This window comes from Musa acuminata, chromosome BXJ3-10, assembly GCF_036884655.1.
Source record: "Musa acuminata AAA Group cultivar baxijiao chromosome BXJ3-10, Cavendish_Baxijiao_AAA, whole genome shotgun sequence".
Lineage (NCBI taxonomy): Eukaryota > Viridiplantae > Streptophyta > Magnoliopsida > Zingiberales > Musaceae > Musa > Musa acuminata.
Window position 1 is genome coordinate 10,289,378 of NC_088358.1, and position 18,123 is coordinate 10,307,500.

An 18,123-nucleotide genomic window follows, 5' to 3' on the forward strand; every position below is an offset into this window, starting at 1 on the left:
TTTGCCTAACTTGTTTAACGTTGCTGTGAATACCAATTAGCTCTCTCCTTTTGAATTTGGAATCAAGTCAGTGTGTCGCATCTCATGTACGCTAACGATATCCACTTGTGTTTTAGAGCCAATAACAAATCTTGTAAGGTTGTTTAGGAGATTTTTAGGATGTATGAGGCCCTTACTAACCAACAGATCAATCATAACAAATTTGAAATTTTTTTCCCCCGTTTGACCAAATCGAGTACGAGGCAAGAAATCTACTCATTTTTTCATGTGAAAGAGGGGAAGTTCCCCTTCAAATACCTCAGCACCATGATTAGTCCGAAAAGGATTCCGATTTCTGATTTCGATAGCATGGCTCAGCACATCCATGGCAAGTTGGGAAATTGGAATGTTTCTAATCTTTCGCAAGCTGGTAGGGTGACTGATTAATTAAGTTCCTAATGCTTCTCCTACCCACTCTTTGAATTTTACATGGATGCCCAAGAGAGCTTTGGATAGAATTAAGAAGGGTACTAGGTTACTTCCTTGGGCAAAAGAATGACGAGTCTAGAGGTCTTCCTCTTATCTCTTGGGCTACGGTCACTTTACCTAAGTAAGCTGGGGTTCTTGGTATCCATGATCTACACACTACTACTACTTTAGCACTCCAAGCTAAAAGACTTAGGATGGTGCTGAATCAAGAGAATAACCTTTGGGTTAGGATTGTAACCGGTAAATATGGTAGAATTTCCTCTTGGCAGCAAGGTCATATCGTGCAGGTTAGCTGGTGTTGGCATCTCTTTTTACGTGTATTATCATCACTTCGTGCTGGTTTTGTTGTGGTTATTGGTAATGGTATGGATGTAAACTTGTTAAATTAGATAACTCACTATTTGAGATTTCTATTTCTTTAAAGCCTATATTTCTTAATATGGAGTTTGATCTTGATAATGCTAATTTGCCTTTATTAATTACGAACGGTTGCTAGGATAAGGATTATGATATTACACTTGTTTTGTTGAAGAAGGGGGGGGGTCTTCGATTACAAGGATTGACATCTCCCCTTATCCTCGTAATGATTAAAGGATATGAATAGCTGATCTCAAAGGGCAACCATCGGCCCAGACTGCATACACGTTTTTTAAAGGCTATGATGGAGCCAGTGGTATTGGTGAAGAGAGGTGGAAGCTCTTTTGGAAGATTCCTGTAATTCCTAGTGTTGAACTTTGGGTGGAGATTGCATCATAAAAGGCTCTCGACCTCGGGTAGGCTTGCTAAACACAATATCTATATTGCACACACTCATGGTTTTTGTGTGGGAATGGGCTAGATGAACAGGATAATATCTTCTTTGATTGCTCTTTTGCAGTTGGTGTATGGGGTGGGGGGCTAGAGAGGAAACTTAACATCAGTTTTAGATTTCTGGAAGATTGGTACAGGGGAGCTTGGGTTAAGGAGGGGGATGACCTCACTTCAACCAGTGCTGGGCTCCTAAAAGCTTTGATTGTCTATAGTCTATGGCTGATCTGGAAGGACAAAAATAAGGCAACCTTTAATAGGGTAAAGGGATCCCCCTATTCTGTGATTTGTAGAGCTATAGCATGTAAGTCATGATGTAAATCTGTTCCTGAACCTGAAGGAAATATAGGGAGATGAAGAATTCTTATAACATGATCTAAACCCAGTTTGGGATGGTAATGTGCAGGATTGTGTGGGTGGGGCAGGCTTCGTCCTTAGAGATTCTAAGGGATCCTGTGTGCTAGCAGGATGTCATTTCTTACCTGATTTTGATTGTTGGTTGGCTGAGTTAATGGCTATCAAATTAGGAATGCAGCAGGCACTGGAGGAAGATATTCCCAAGCAGGCACTTATCATAAAGGCTTTAAACAAGAGGAGATCCCTCCTTAGAGGCTGCTGAATTTGTTTAGAAGGATTTGGCTACTTAAGAATTGATTTCAGGATTGTAAATTTTGTTATATATTTCTGGGAAGAGATACTAGTGCTAACTGGTTATCACATTTTGTTTACTCTTCTAAATCATCTCTAATTTGGAGATATTCTTGGCCTTCAGAAATTAGCAGATCTTTTGTGCTCCGAGGAGCATAATGCTCCCCTTTTCAGACTGCTTCAGTAGTATATTTGCTTTTGTTTAGAAAAAAAGACACAATAGTGGTTGGCTAGCAAACAGAGGAACATATCAAAAAAAATGATTAGGGGTATGTCAAATGGCAAAGATTTTGGCCAAAAGATGGTAAATATTTGAAGGACTGAAACAAGTCCCTTTTATGAGATAAAACAAAACATAAATCTCCAAGAAAGATCATATGAGGACAACTTAAAACTACTGACAGTTTCCTCTAACTCATGACAAGAGACAATAACTCTATAAGACAACAACAAATAACCAGATAGAATACAAGAAAGGGTTTAAATTGGAAAGCTATAATTATATGCTTAAATGCACTAATTGAAGAATTAAAAGGATATGGTGAACTGCAAACTGTAAACGTAACCAAATTGACACAACCACAAAAAATACTTTAGACAGGGATTGAGTCAGTATTAGTTCTAAAGAGTTCCCAAATAAGCTAGTAAATAATATATGAACAAAGAAGAACACAAAAGTCGAAACTATGGATTCAGATAATATCAAATGGCGATAGCTTGATCAATTAGATGAATTAGATATTTTTAGTACTACACAAGCAAAAGACTCTAAAACAGCGAAGAGAATGTCAAAAATGCCATAAAGGGCACTATTTTGCAAGAAAAAATAGTGTTTGGTATTGGTAAACCTTTTCACTGTTCATCGATGATGGAGAATATTTTTGTTATACATGACTAATATTCAAAGAAATGGAAGGACATAAACAAGATATATAAAATGAAGCTTCAACTTTAGAAATAAGGATAGCCCATGATTACAAATGTGCAAAACTTAAATGCCACAATGGAAATTGATTCTCATGACCTACAGTTTCTGTTCAAGCAAAAGCCATCCAAAAATTATCCTAAAAATGAGTCGTAGAGATAAGGTTGGAAAAATGACAAAGATAAGAATGAGTATTAATCATGTCCAATAAACCAAAGATACTGTTGGCACAGACTACAGGTGCACATTGGAACCAAAAGCAACCATGAAATAATGATGATTTGACCACCACAAATATTTTGAAAGTCATAGGTAGGATGGATCCAATTTCTGAAAGTTTTTCATAAAATTACAAAAATGGCTTGGGAGGTGCCCAACAAAGTGATAGCAAGCTGCTACATAAGCATCCATCCATTAAATTTATGCCAATCAGATAATAAAGTGAACCAAGTTTAGTTTAGGCAGCTCAAGCCAGTCACAAGTTAACAATAGGCTAACAAAGTTACCATATTACATCTTTTAGCTATTTAGTTTCTCAATCTGCTTCTGGTGCCCCCATACAATTTAATCCAACTTGTGACCATAATCATAACCATTATACCTCAACAAATTATTTCAAGTAGTCTATATGTGTCTCTAACACCCAATCCTTGTTGCTACAAGGTGAACCAAGTGGTAACACTACCAAACTGCGGTTTCCCTCCTGTTTTAATAGTTGTGTCTGTAAACCTACCAATCCTTTTATGTAGTTTTCTGTCTTTTTTTCCTTTAATCCTTACACCATGTAACTCACGTAAACCCTTTCTTGCCCCCACTAATACACCATCTTCTTGTTGCCTCATCGTTGCATCATTGTCAGGTCTCCTTCGCCTCCGATGTGCCTCTTCCTCCTCCTCCTCCTCCTCTTGTTAAATCATTTCTCACGATCTCAACTTGAGATCTTCACTCCAAAATTTCTGTTTCCTGTGAATCTCCTAGAACATCATCTCTCATAAAGTATGCTTTTGCTTCCCTCTTGCAGAAGCTCTTTTTTTAATAAGTAATTTCTTAAACTTCTTCTTATATGAGAAGCTCAACTTCAATTTTCTCTTTTAATGCTTGGAAAAAATATATTCTTTAAAGAGTGAGCCTAACATATATATCTGTGGATATGGATAACAACTGACTTTAAGCGTAAACCAAAAATAAGTCTTGGCAAGAAAACATACTTGTAGAATTATATTTACCTGATGAGAGTTTTTAACATCAAATAACAAAGAAAGAAAAAAGACCTTATTTCTAGTACTTATTTGCCTCTAGTATGATAATATCCAACCGTTTGTCATTTGTAGTATGATACGTAGAAATATGATATAAAATATAAATATACCTGATTCAGTTTATACAAGTGACCATATCTAAATCCTATCTGTATCCATATAGACCAAATCTATCTTCACTTGATTTGTACCTATATTCATCCTAAATATATTTTATATTTTATTTTATATTTTTTAAAATATAAAAATTATTTCAGACACAAGTAAACCATAATACTTTAAAAAATTCATAATCAAAATCAGCTAAAATAAGATTTAATCATTTATTGTGAGCCAGTATATCACGTAAACAGACTCTAATGTCTATTAACTCAAGTTTGACGAAAGAAACTTATATATTATATTTTTAAAAATATAAAAATTATTTTAGATATAAATATACCATAAGGGCTTAAGAAGTCCATCGCTAAAACTACATGAGCAAAAATGAATCTTAACCCTAATAATTATAATCAAATATCTTTTAAAACAGAAATGCAAAAAATAAAAGAAAAAAAATTAAAACTTCAAATTTTTTATTCTCTCACAAGACCCAAAACATGTTTTTTCTTGAAGAAAATTGTGCCACAAATTCCAGACTTGAGCCCATATTTACCATATCAGGCCAGATTATATATATACCAGATCATAATACTTGGCTTTTCTCGGAGAAAATGTGTCACAAGAGCACAAGTGTAAGGATGCCTCGAACCAATAAGAACTCCCTGCTCCAACAGTTGAAGGCTATGAGCTGAGATCTTCCTGTTTTCTTCCAGATCTATGTACACTGGAAAAAAGTTCTTGAGAAGTACCATCCGCACCAAATGAGCACAAATGCAGCAAAAGATGTGAGTTCCCATTCTTAGAAGGGACTACAGATTAATAAGTACCGAGCACTACGTAACTATCAGTAGAATGAACTATACTGTCCTACTGCTCATCCTCATTGAAGCCTTTTTCCCGCTCTGAAGCCTCCCGTGCCAGTTCTTTCCTTGTTTGTGTCCCACCAAGATATTTGACAACAGACATTTCCACAGTCAACCTAGCAAAAGCTACAGAAGCAATGATTGCCATGCAAGTCTTAGCCACTCCATCGCTTAGGGTTCAGCTTTTGAATACATTAGTTGATTCCTGACTCCCCAACAATCAACATCTTTTCCTCAAAATAATTGGTTGCGATGCAGTAATCCCCTTTGACAGCAGAATATATCCTTTTCTACAAGCTAGAAGTCTCAAAAGCAAACGTTTCTGATTGAATCAGGTTAAAGAGCATGAAGCATAACATGTATATTGACTACTGAGCTCGCACGACATTAGCAGAACTTTGGCCACTGTATGGGAGCCCATCGAGAGATCTTTCCAGAGGAGTCATGAAACTTGAATCCATGGCCACAATTGGAACGAAGCTAACTATTGAATTCCTGCAGTATGGCTATTTAGAAGCTTGATATTTTGGACTTCTAAATCCTGGATCCACTAATTAGAAGACAGATATCCTTAACATTGTGTGACAACAATCTTGTCGGACATAAATGCAACAAAAAAATGAAAGAAAATATATATGGGATATGTATCTGGATGAATTTTCACGAATCACACTCTCTTCTTCAGATATGCAGCAGATAGTAAAACTCATTTACTGAACATGGTACAATTACTTGGTTTATTGATCAACTTTGAAAAACTTCTAATGGTGAAAAAAAAAAAATCTAATGCTTCACTAGATTGATAGAACAAGTCAAGGAATTAGACTCCAAGAGTAGCACAAAACCCTAAAACATTAGACAAAAGGCTTATGATCTAAGGAGATCTCACATTCATGTAGTGGAAGCAAGCAGAAACTATTCTTAAAGGCATCAAAATATGTAGTCTGCAGTCAAAATAATATGCAGCGTTTTGCAATTACACAAGGAATGCAAGATAGAATGTAATGTAAACTATCTTCAATCTCTCTCTCTCTCTCTCCACACATATATGTACATGTATGTACATACATGTATGTATATACATATATATATATATATATATATATGTATGTATGTACATACATACATATATATGTACATACATACATATATATGTACATACATACATATATATGTACATACATACATATATATATATATATATACATACATATATATATATATACATACATATATATATATATACATACATATATGATTGATTTCAGGTGTTGCATGCAAAAGCAGAGCTTTGTGAAAACAGGCATAGTATCAACTGTTGATAAATGAGGAAAAGAATCATGATGAAAGACAACCTATAGAATGCACCTCTAAGGCAAAGTGAGTCAAATCCAGATTGAAAATGCTAAATCAGAGGTGGTTACTTGTTAGCAGACATGACGGTTCAATTTTTGAGTACAAGTAAAAAAGAAAAATTTCAGATGTGACATGCAAATTGAGCTTTAAATTATAAGTCTCAATTATTTGGGATCAACTATATAAATATTTTATCATCATATGTAAGAAGTCATATATTCAATTAAATTCAGAGCACTTAAATCTTTATTTACTTATGATAAAATGAATGAAAAAAAATCATTCAAGATGACTGTTAACTTCATTAAAGACAACCAACTTATCAGGTGAGGTGAATCGGTCAAGACAAAGGGTGCTAAAAAATGAATGCTAAAATCCAGATAAAACCTCATTACCAAGAATAAACAAAATGTAATGGCACTTCAATTTCTTAACTTGGAATATTGACTATATTGACTCATTGTTCTTGTTGCAAGCTTCTGAGTAAGTTGCAGAACATTGACCATTAATATTTGAAAAAATGAAGAATCATGTTTTTCAGATAGCGAAAAAGATCAAACATTAAGATCCTCACATGTTAGATGTCAATTTCTCACCCCAAAGTTTTTCCATGTCCCTTATACACAATTACTACAAATGAATTAGTCGAATACCCCAAAAGCGGTAAAAAAATCTTTTTTGATCAGCCATACTGAAAAGGAAAGAGAGCTTAATATCATCTGTACAGAAATAAGTCACAGGTTTTCTGGACAAAATGAATGGGATCATGCAGGAAAGCAAGTTTCTTTGTGGAACACTGAAAGAAAGAGTCTGCGGCAGTGGTCTGTCCGGCCACTCTCGATCTAATTCAGTTTCTCTGCAATAAATCAAATTAACCAGTTTGAAGGGTATGTCAAAGCATCAGAATACTTTCAGTTGTCACTCTGAAAACTAGTAAAAAAAACAAAAGATTGACTGAAGAGTAATTGCCACGAGAAGAAAATCTGTTTCACTGTGATTGTTTCAGCCTTGAAGAAATCTCAGATTATTTCAGGCTGGAGTATCCAACTTCACTAATTCTAGACTGTTATTTAGATATAGATATAATCCACGAATAAAAAGAAGAATCTTTGCAGAGAGAGGCCACCATATATTTGCCTGATCACAGAAACAAGTAAAACAAGAACCATGGCAGCCTAGGAAAATGCCATTCAATTGGGTCACCAACTTGAGAACTTGTCTTCTGCCGAACAGAAAAGAATGCAGAAATGTACCCACGATAAAACATATTTAGGATGCATGTCCCTTCTATTTTCAGGTGTATATTGAATCTTACAGGTGACTGCAGTTCAGATGCATGTCCCTTTAAGTGAAGTTAAACAGGAAGTTTGGATGCATCTCAACATTGACAATCTTCATAGGAAAAAAAAAAAATAAATTGACAATCTTCCCAAAAAAATACAAAATGATGTGCCTCCTAATGGAATAAATTTCCACGAATTTTACCATTAGCGGTCTGTGCATAACTTTCAAAATGGAGCCTCATTTCCAAGTACTAAAATATCAGGGCAAAGGTTTTTTTGTCTTGGAGGTGCCATTTATCTACCAAAAGTTTCAGTTGAATAATTCTATACTTTTTTCTGCTATATTGGTGAACTGCAGATTACTGCCTTGTAGTCTCTTTTAAACAGCAATCCTATACTTTTTTCCATTACACACACCATAAAGAACTTTATAACAATAAAAAGGTGAAAATTTTGATCTACAATTTAAAACATAGAATACAAACTGTTATTCACATGTTGAACAGGAAATTAAGCATATATATTGAAATCTTTTCACACCAGAAAATATTTATGATCAGTATCTTCCAGTTAAATAGCATCAATGGTGTCGTATCAGGTGCACAAAGTCAGGCTTCCATCCAGCTAGCTATACCATTCTATTATAAAATGATGATGCACACAACTATTTTCAGTTGAGATCATCCTCAAAGAATATGGGCTGTGCGAGTAGAGAAATATCTTATAGGTGCTCAACATAAACTAAAGAATGACCGTAGCAAATCGGTGCTGCAATAAGCATAATGTTGATCATGGAAGAGGCAGGAGGCAACACACTGAAGTCTATAATGTTGATCATGCACATACAATAACCCTCCAAATTTCATAATGAAAAAAGCCAACCTAAAGGACTCATTGGATACTTCCTGCAGACATGCTGGCTTGTTCATTCAAGAATTCCTTGTAAACATGTGAAAGTCAATATTGACATCTCCATTGAAGAAAAAAAAAAAAATTATCATGAAAAAGATAGACAACCGAGTTTACAGTTCAGTATCTTGATGTATGTATCTATACCACATTATCCTAAATAGATTAAAAGATATGAACAAGTCTTGCTTCTTTCACTCTAAAAATCTTAAAGAGATTTGAACATGTTAAAAGACTGATATCTAAAACATGAGTGGTAATGAATACGTCATAGTGGACATTAGTTACAAGTTGTCTAAATATTCAGACAGTCTACTAATTTATTTTAATGGTCAAGGTCTTAGATATATAACAAAACAGATTTACTTTATTTGTATTTTATGTTGTACACCATTATTATATGAATCACCACATTTGAATTACTAATGCCCATAGTAATATTCAGTTGTTCAAATATCAAGGCAATAATTACAACTTGGGACTGACCCACATTGTAACAAGTTGGATTTTCAGCATTAATTTAGTTCAGCTATATATACGACACAGAACGTATCATTTTAATTTAGTTGGATTATGCGACAGTTTTAGATTGTCACGTTGGTTTTAAAAAGAGATCCGCCACCACCTGATACAATTCAAGTTAGATTTTGTTTTTATTAACTTAGAATATAAGTTGTGGTCGAACTCATTATATAAATAAGTGATGTTTTACAGTTGAATTTAACTTCTAACTTGACAACTTAGCTTTGAAGAGAAGTTATAATAATACGTACACATAAGCATGTTGGATAGCAATCCTCAGACAAAATAAAGTGTCAGTTCTTTTTTTTTTGGAAGGGGAATAGGGTATGGACCAAAGAGAAGTCGGAATTATAGTGATTTCATGAGAATGTAGCCTCCTCCAATTCTTTCTACATTATATCTAATTTGATCTTATAAAGACTATGAAAGAGAAGTCCAACTTCAAATGCTCTTGAGGAAAAAGAGGGTTAAACTTAGCCGTACATGCTCTTCGTGAACCTTATAAAGACTATGAAACTTATTTGGCCTTTGTCACTTATTAAATTTACAAGCACTTTTTACTATGCCTCTTAGTCAGGGTTACCCCGATTTTTAAATGGGTAGTTAAGAATTACTCTTGAGTTTATAACACAAATCAATAACTAAAAAATCCACTATGATGAATTTGAATGGTATCGTATATTGTGAACAACTTATTTTCTCTTTCGAGACACATTTAAAATCATTCACAACAGTTATTTTGTGATCTAACAAATTTCGATGTTAACCAAATTGCTGAACTACTAAATAAAGATTGGTGTTCCTATATTAAGTGTTAGTGTCTAATTTGATCATTTATCTGATGTGACAGAATTGAACCATCCTGACTCACTTTTTGAATTTTGTGACACTTAAGAATTGAGCTTTAGGCCCAAATCATGAGGTGAGACTCTTGATGAGTTTGGGTAGTTGGATCCTTGAGATCTCCCATGAAACCAGTGCATGAGATGTATGTGACGTGATTCCTCTAATGCTAAATTACTAAATGCTCGAGGTGGGAGTTTAGTTACCAAGGAAGTCCAACTGGAATTGCAAGAGCCAGAGGGAACTTGTCCTGTACTTGAGAGGCCCTATCTTTAAACGGTCAAGGAAGTATTCATGATCCGAAGAATATTTTTCCATTGGAATGAATTAATGCCGATGTGGCAACCCTTGTCAGCCTTTCTTATTGTTTTATGACTAGGCTTCATGGTGGGTCGAATCCCAATAGATCGGAAATTTTTACCATATCAATTATGGCATCAAGTGGTGACCGATAAGTAAAAAAAAAAATTAACTATTCCATCACTATAACTTCTTCAATATAGACATCCACCAAAGAGCAATAATCATCACTAAGTTACAACAAATTGCTAACCAGACTCCATAAAGAGGTGCAGGTCAATCCTCACTGCTCGAGGTGTGAAATCATAACAGATGAAGATTGTACTATAGGATAACAATCAGTTGTTTATGAATTGATGGATATTCCCATCTCCAGGATTTATTTAACAAAGTATTCAGAGTAAAAAAATATATGTACCAAACCATCAAATTATTTTGACCGTGCGGTGGACATTACCAGAATTTATTCTAATGTTTGCAGGGAACTTGTCTATTTATGCCTATTGAGGTGTTGCCCTATTTTATGTTTGTAACTCTATTTATACTGCAAGATGCCCACTGCTTTTGTATGCCATCTTTCCACCTCTTGCCACCATGTAAACAATTCAACACAAGTAAGATGACACAGGTGCTAGCTCATGCCTCCTTTATGCTAAAAAATATAGTAATCCTTAGAAGGACATTGCAATTATTTGGAAGGCACAGTACAGAGATTAAGAATAGACTGAAATTTTCAATAGAACGACTAACTGAAGACTTGGAGCAACAGAGAAACCATGATAAGTTCCTCTAGATATTCTTAGTAAAGGTGCATCAACCAATTTTTCTTCTTTATCTTTTAAAGTATTCCTCTATTTCAAATTCCAAGTCCTATAAATAATAGTGTTGCTCAAAAACAACCAATAAACCTCTTTAGAAAAACAAGAGACAGTTGCTTACACGACACTAACAAGTCCATATCGATTATTTCCTATGGGTTTTGTCCTTATTTTCATTAAAAATAAAACAAATAAATAAATAAAGGCCATAAAATGGGTGAGGGTGAGATCACAATCTTTTCCGATCAAACACCATATGTGATCAAGTAACAATAACATATCATAATGCCACAACTATTTAGGATCTAAAATCTTAATGTATTTGGATCTATGCATTTTGTTCGTGATATAGCATATATTAAAAGAAGGGTGCCCTGTATCTCATCAAGATTCTGCTCCTCACTAGCCTACAAAATCTAACAGAAAGAATATTTTAAGTTACAGAATGTTTCTTGATTTGTATGCAAGCTGGCAACTAGTATTGGTCATTCTTGTAAAGGAAAACAATGATGCTTAGTTAAAATTAATTAATCAGAAAGCAAATTGGACAAAGCAGAGATACGGTTGAATGCATTGTGCAGAAACTGAATAATAACCAGAATCATCCAGAACAATCATATGACCAAGTATATAAACAAAGGATGTAACTCCAATTTGCAGAACAGATGCTAGAAGCAAACTAAAGCACAAGCAAGTGACATGATAAAAGATTCTCATGGAAATGAACATTAGGATTTTATTACCCAACCATGAGAGGATATCAACAGCTGAGAAAAAACAAAACAAAAAACAAAAACTATAATTTTTCAAATAATTAGGGTAAAACTCTATGGTTATCATATGATCAAAGGGAGCAAACTGGCCTCATGTTCCTTGCTAGTTTCCATCTTGATGGGGGGTGGGTGGTGAGGTGGTAGATGGGTTGGGTAAGAATTAGTTGAAATAATATGTCTATGAATTGACTGTCTCAACAAATCATTTGAATCTATTGTTATAATTTAGGACCTGTCATGCACCAAGAGTAAAAGCATTCAGCCAAATATTCAACTGAGAAAGATTATATTATTGTATTGTCCACAATAATAAAACGATTCAAAACCAATAAAATCCCCCTTGCTGACTCCTTGCTAAGTCCATCATGGGACAATTCTACTTCCACTCTATGCTCTATATATGATGTAAGTCCAGTATACTGTATTTACAGCTTCCACGCGTAGCACTCAACACAGCTACCTCCGTTTGACTCTTTTCAAGCATTATATTGTTGTTCTTTGGTCCCTGTGATTTGGAAGTATGTTCATCTGAAGTTTCAAGCCAATTTTCATGGTTGAATAAAGATGAATCAGAGCCACCATACAATCTCATACTCATATGTAGTGTATCTTAATGTCTACGCTAGAATCATCAGAAACTAAGCTGAACCACGAAAGGCCCAAATTTTATGTTTTTATATCATGTATCTTAGCTTAAAAAACACATATCAACAAAGTCTTCTATTAGATTTTACAATAGCAAACTCGACAAGATCATTAAACATGAGAACATGTCATCACCTAACCCACCCCTAAAAAACCAAACACTAATTTTCCATTCAATGCACAAAATCAAATGCTTTGCAAATTCCTAATAGTTTCTCAGATTTCTCCTAAAACTCTTGATAACATTAAAAATGTGGCTACTCCTAACAACTTAAGGATCAAAACTAAGGGAAACTTAAATTAAGAGTTGTGTTTGTTTAGACTTCTACAGATTTAGATGTCCAACATATATCAAACACGTCATGATTCAAAAGTATGGTTTTACTATTTGGTACAGAAAACATAAGAATGAAATTACAAGAAGCCACATCTCATACCTCAAGAAATAAAGAATACTTCCAAACAATAAAGAAGACCTTCTGTGAGCCAGTAACCGATTCATACCTCCATCGCATGAACATAAAAGCAGACAACTCTTTCCTCGAGTTGCTTTTCCGCTAAGAAATGATGTAGAACGTCGAACACGACGAAATCTGACTTACCGAGGTCTTTGTGTAGCATCCGCAATACATCCGAGCTCCATCAAGAGACTGGAGCACAAGTCAACGGTGGTTTTAATGCATGCGGGAAGCAAAATTTTAACTGCACGATATAACTCGAGAACAAAAGCTGATGAGGATCACGATCAGATAAGGAGGGATTAACAATGTCGAAAATCCAATGCAAATCAGATGAACAAGAAAGGTATCTATGGGAAAGTGAGATAAGTCCAATAAATGTGACCGACTTGAGAGCCCCAAAGATGGAGGAGGAAACGAAAAGCAAACAAAAAGAGAGAGGAGATAGGAACTAGGTAAGAGAAGGGTCAACAAGGATATTGGGAAGAAACTACCCATGCTTCGTCGGAGACTGTGGTCACCGCCCAACATCAACGTCTCAGCGATAAGGAATAGAAGGGAAAGGAAGAGAAAGAAGGAAAATGAGTGGAGGAGGAGAGGAGGGGGAAGGGAGGGAGAAGAAGACCACAGTGACTGAAGTTACATCCACACAATAGGCAGACGATACAGATGGGGATGGCATTGTGTACTTCGACGCCCAGCTGAAACAATCACCATCTCAAAAGCCACGCTTCCACGCACCATCAAGGTCGGGTTTTTTTAATCCTTTCTTGATCTCTTCCGCCACTCGCATTCCAAAGGCCCAACTTTAACCCACCCTCCAAAACGGAAACCGAATGAGAAGAGACAGATCGGCGACAAGTGGATCTAAAGAACGGCATAACTTAAGAGAGGATCGGGATTCGAGGCGAGGGAGGCGGAGGAAAAGAAGAAGCCTTCTCTTGCACGCGTGTCCGCCATGAACTCACACAGCCTCGCTTTCCTATTACCACTTCCACACCAAACAGCGTCAGCGTAATCACCAACATAAGGTAGCGCATCTCTCTCTGCAGGCAACGCCAGGGAGACAGGGATGACAGAGAGAGGAGTGAGCACGCAACAGCGACGGCATCCCGCGGATCGATGCCACCGCCCGCTGTGTGCTCACTCTCTTCTGTCAACCCAAATGACCCCGGCCACCAAATCATCCAACATATACACAAAAACAAACCACAAATATTCGCACATGAGAAAGGGAAAAGGAAACCAAATAGAAGATGGAAGAGGAGGAACTCGCGAATCCGCAGCCGATGGCTGCCTCCTTCGCCTCTCTTCTCGTCGCCCGATCCGATTCTAGGGTTAAGGCCCCGCTCCCGACCTTTACACACACACGCACTCTCTCTCTCTCTCCTTATCATCGGTGGCTGGCACGTATCTACCGTTAGCGTATTTTGTCGTTTTATTGCGCGTATAGTTTGTCCTCGGTTCGTACGCAGACTCGGAGAAGCAATGATACGGAAGGAGAGGGAAAACTCTACGAGGCGGGACCCGCGTCCCGCCGGGCCTTGTGATTGGACGGCGGCAGGACCAGGGCAGACGTGTCGGCGCTGTTGCGTCGCCGTACGAGCGGAGAATTTCTCCCGGCCGTTCCAGCCTCTGCTGATGGCATACGTACGGTCGTGATCGATGCTTTGGAATAGAAACAATGCCCAAAGTAACCCGGTCACGTACCCGGTTCGTGATTGGAACGATGGGCGGGGGTCTCTAAATGTCGAGGACGAGGGGTTCAATTTGAGCGATTAGCTTGGCTAAGGTAAGGTCACATTGATTGATCTCACGGGCTAATTAGTGTACAGCTTCTGTAATATATCAACTTTGTCAAAGCAATTATGGATGGATGTCTGCAGTGGCCCATAACATTTAAAGATATCTGTAGGCGTTGTCACTTGAGAACACTTTGATGACAAATGTATTGTGCTTCTTATTAATTGACAAAGTTGAGTGTTCACTAATTGACAAAGTTGAGTGTTCACTAATTGACAGTGTTGTGTACCAAGTGTTGTACATATCCATTTTTATCACATGAGAAAAATGAAAAGTTGTGTGTGGCTTCTGTTCCTGCCAATTCGTAAGTCATCTTCTAATATCCACGAAGAATTATTGTGTGGCTTCTGTTCCTGCCAATTCGTAAGTCATCTTCTAATATCCACGAAGAATTATCGTGTGATTTTTCAGGGCAAAAGAACGCGCGTCTTGTCAAAAAATGCTTATGTTAATATGTTCTTTTCGATACCAATTGACTCCCTTGATGTGAAAAAATAGCTCATCATGGTGAATGAAAGATAAGGAAGGAGCACATAAAGGGTGAAATGAGAAAAGGTGAAATGAGAAAAAGGCATCATCGAAACGAGCACATAATGCCAAATCAAAAGCACCTGCTTTCAAGATAATATTATTGAATCAGTGCAGTCTGGAAAAACCCTTTTTAAAGTTTAGTTTGGAATCACATGGACAAACTTGTTTGCACATAGTTTTCTTCAGCCAACCTGAAGCAAGCACATACTTGCCACTCCGCTCTCCAATGAGAATTTGCTTCCTTTCAATCTAATTTGCCAAAATTTTTGGAAGATTAAAAGAATCTGTTGATAGTAGATCTGGATGACGAGAGAGACCTAAGGCAAAGACTTCTTCTCCATCCATACATGGATGACGATATACATAAGTTGACGTTACGTTAGAGCCAAGTGAGCTTCCATGTCGGTATCATATACTGACAACTTCTCATTGACATACAACGCCACGATTCCCAATTCCATGGAGCTGCTTCACGAACTACAAAATATAAGTCAGAACACTCCATGTATGAAAATCTCTCAACTCTTTTACTAGTGAAATAGACTTCTTCTTACTTTTTCAAGCCGTCACATAAACTAACTTGAGCGTCGAGTGATTAACATCAATACAGAAGCATTGATTCTTGTGCAATTTGATGTTTCATTAGAGGAAGTTTAACCCACTTACCAGAGGAAAGGTATTTTTCAAGCCGTCACACCGTGCTTTATATAACAACAGTCATCAACTAGTTATTTCTTTCTGCCACTGGCTATTACGCTCCAAGTATTGAATCTGAAGGGACAAAATAATGCAAACCCATTTTGATCAAATGGTAAAAGCCACTTGCAATGTGGATTAAAGTTATAACACATAAAATTTAAATGCATTCACTATTACGGAGAAGAAAACCAAGTAGCAAAATGGATTACAGTGCATGATAGGTTAACAAAAATTGAAGAATATTGGATGGAGAATTTTCCCACTCCTATATTTCATATTTTGTATAATGACCTGAATAGATTTGTTTGTAGAGTTTTGATAACTTAATATATTTTTCTTTTTGTAAAAAAAAAAAACTAGTTATTTCTTCAAGGAATAGTTGAAGCAAACATCTAGTGATCTGGTGCACATAATGAGGAAGGACATTCCAGTGAGTACGAGTAGTGGTTTATTATTTTGTCTTTGTAGTGGGGTTTTATGTAGTGATTATATATCTGGGCATGTCTTTGTAAGGATTGCATAATATGACTGGAACCAACACATGATGCCAATTCAGTCCTAAGCCTAGAGACAGAAAGAATGAGGATGAGGCTTGTTTTTATCCTGCGTATTCTTGAGACACAAGTAATTGAGTGCTTTTACATTTATCTTCTCACTAAATGAAGTTTACATAACAAGTATTTGTGTCATAAAGATTATACAACATCTATTGGTTTGATAGGATGGCTAAATAAAAATTAGTTCTCATGAAAAATAAGTGCATTTCTTTTCTCAGTCACTACGATGCTATAAAATTACTCACAAGAAATGAGGTTTTGTGGTATTAGGTTATTATAAGCCTGTCACTTATAGTTATAGGCATCGAATATGTTGGATGTTTTCCCTTGCTCTATATTATTCAACCTGCAAATTACTTGCAGTGAAGTTTTGGATGGGTCCACCAAATGTAGCCATATGCATGTAAAATTATTGGTGGTAGCTTTTAGGGGAGGGCTTGTGCGTGGAATGACTGGGATTTACGTAATATTTTAGTTTAATCTCACATCAGAAATATGGGAAATCTAAGCAGACATTAAAGATTAGATGAATATGTAATTATTAATTTAATCTTAAGCATCATGGATCAATATTTCAAGTTTAACAAAATTTATTAAGTCAATTATTTTAATAAATTAGATCATGACAAATAGTAGTAAGCTGATGATGACGAAGAAGAAGAAATTCAACTTATGGGCGGGACTAGAGGATACATTAGTCAGTGAAAAAAATCTTGAATGAGCTTAATATATATGTATGTTATCCCATCACACAGAAACAGTGTCTCAATATTATGGCTTGATTTTTTTAGGCACAATTGTAATCGATACATTTAAATCAAATTTAAATATACTTTAATCGAGTTCTTCAATATGTATGAACAATGATTTCCCTAACTATATAAGGAAATCTCTCTACTCTGTTGAGGGAAATTCTCCTTCCTAATCTGTATAAATAAAACTTATTCAATAATTCTTCTTATCTTCTATTCTTTCTAGAGAATGAGTAATCTAAGTCAGATCCCTGATAATTAATTGATTTTAAATTAGAACATGGTTTACTATGGAGTTCTTTTTAGTTTCTAAGAATTATTTAACTCTTTAGAATCAGATTCTAAATACATTCCTGTGAGGTTTAAGATGATTAACTTTATATTTGGATGAAACTTATAAATATTCTATCCATTATCTTTTCTGATATTCAAACAAATTCGAATGGAACAAAACGATTCAGTCCTACTACCAAAATCGATTAACTGATTAATTTATTTTTAATTTTAATTAATTTTAAAATATATATTTCAAATGAGTTAATTTGGTTCGATGAATTGGTTTAGTTCAATTATACCAAACTAAAATATTAGTTAACATTGTCAAAATGTTCCTATCATAATTGTTATCCTAAATATTTTCAGAAGGTTTCTATCTGGCACCCAATTAGATGTAGAATCTTCATACGGACAAAGATTAAGGTGAGGATACGAGGATAACATAGATAAGAATATATATTTATACTTGATTAAGGGCTTAAGGTAATGAACTTGATCGAACAAATATTTTTAAAATTAAAATAAT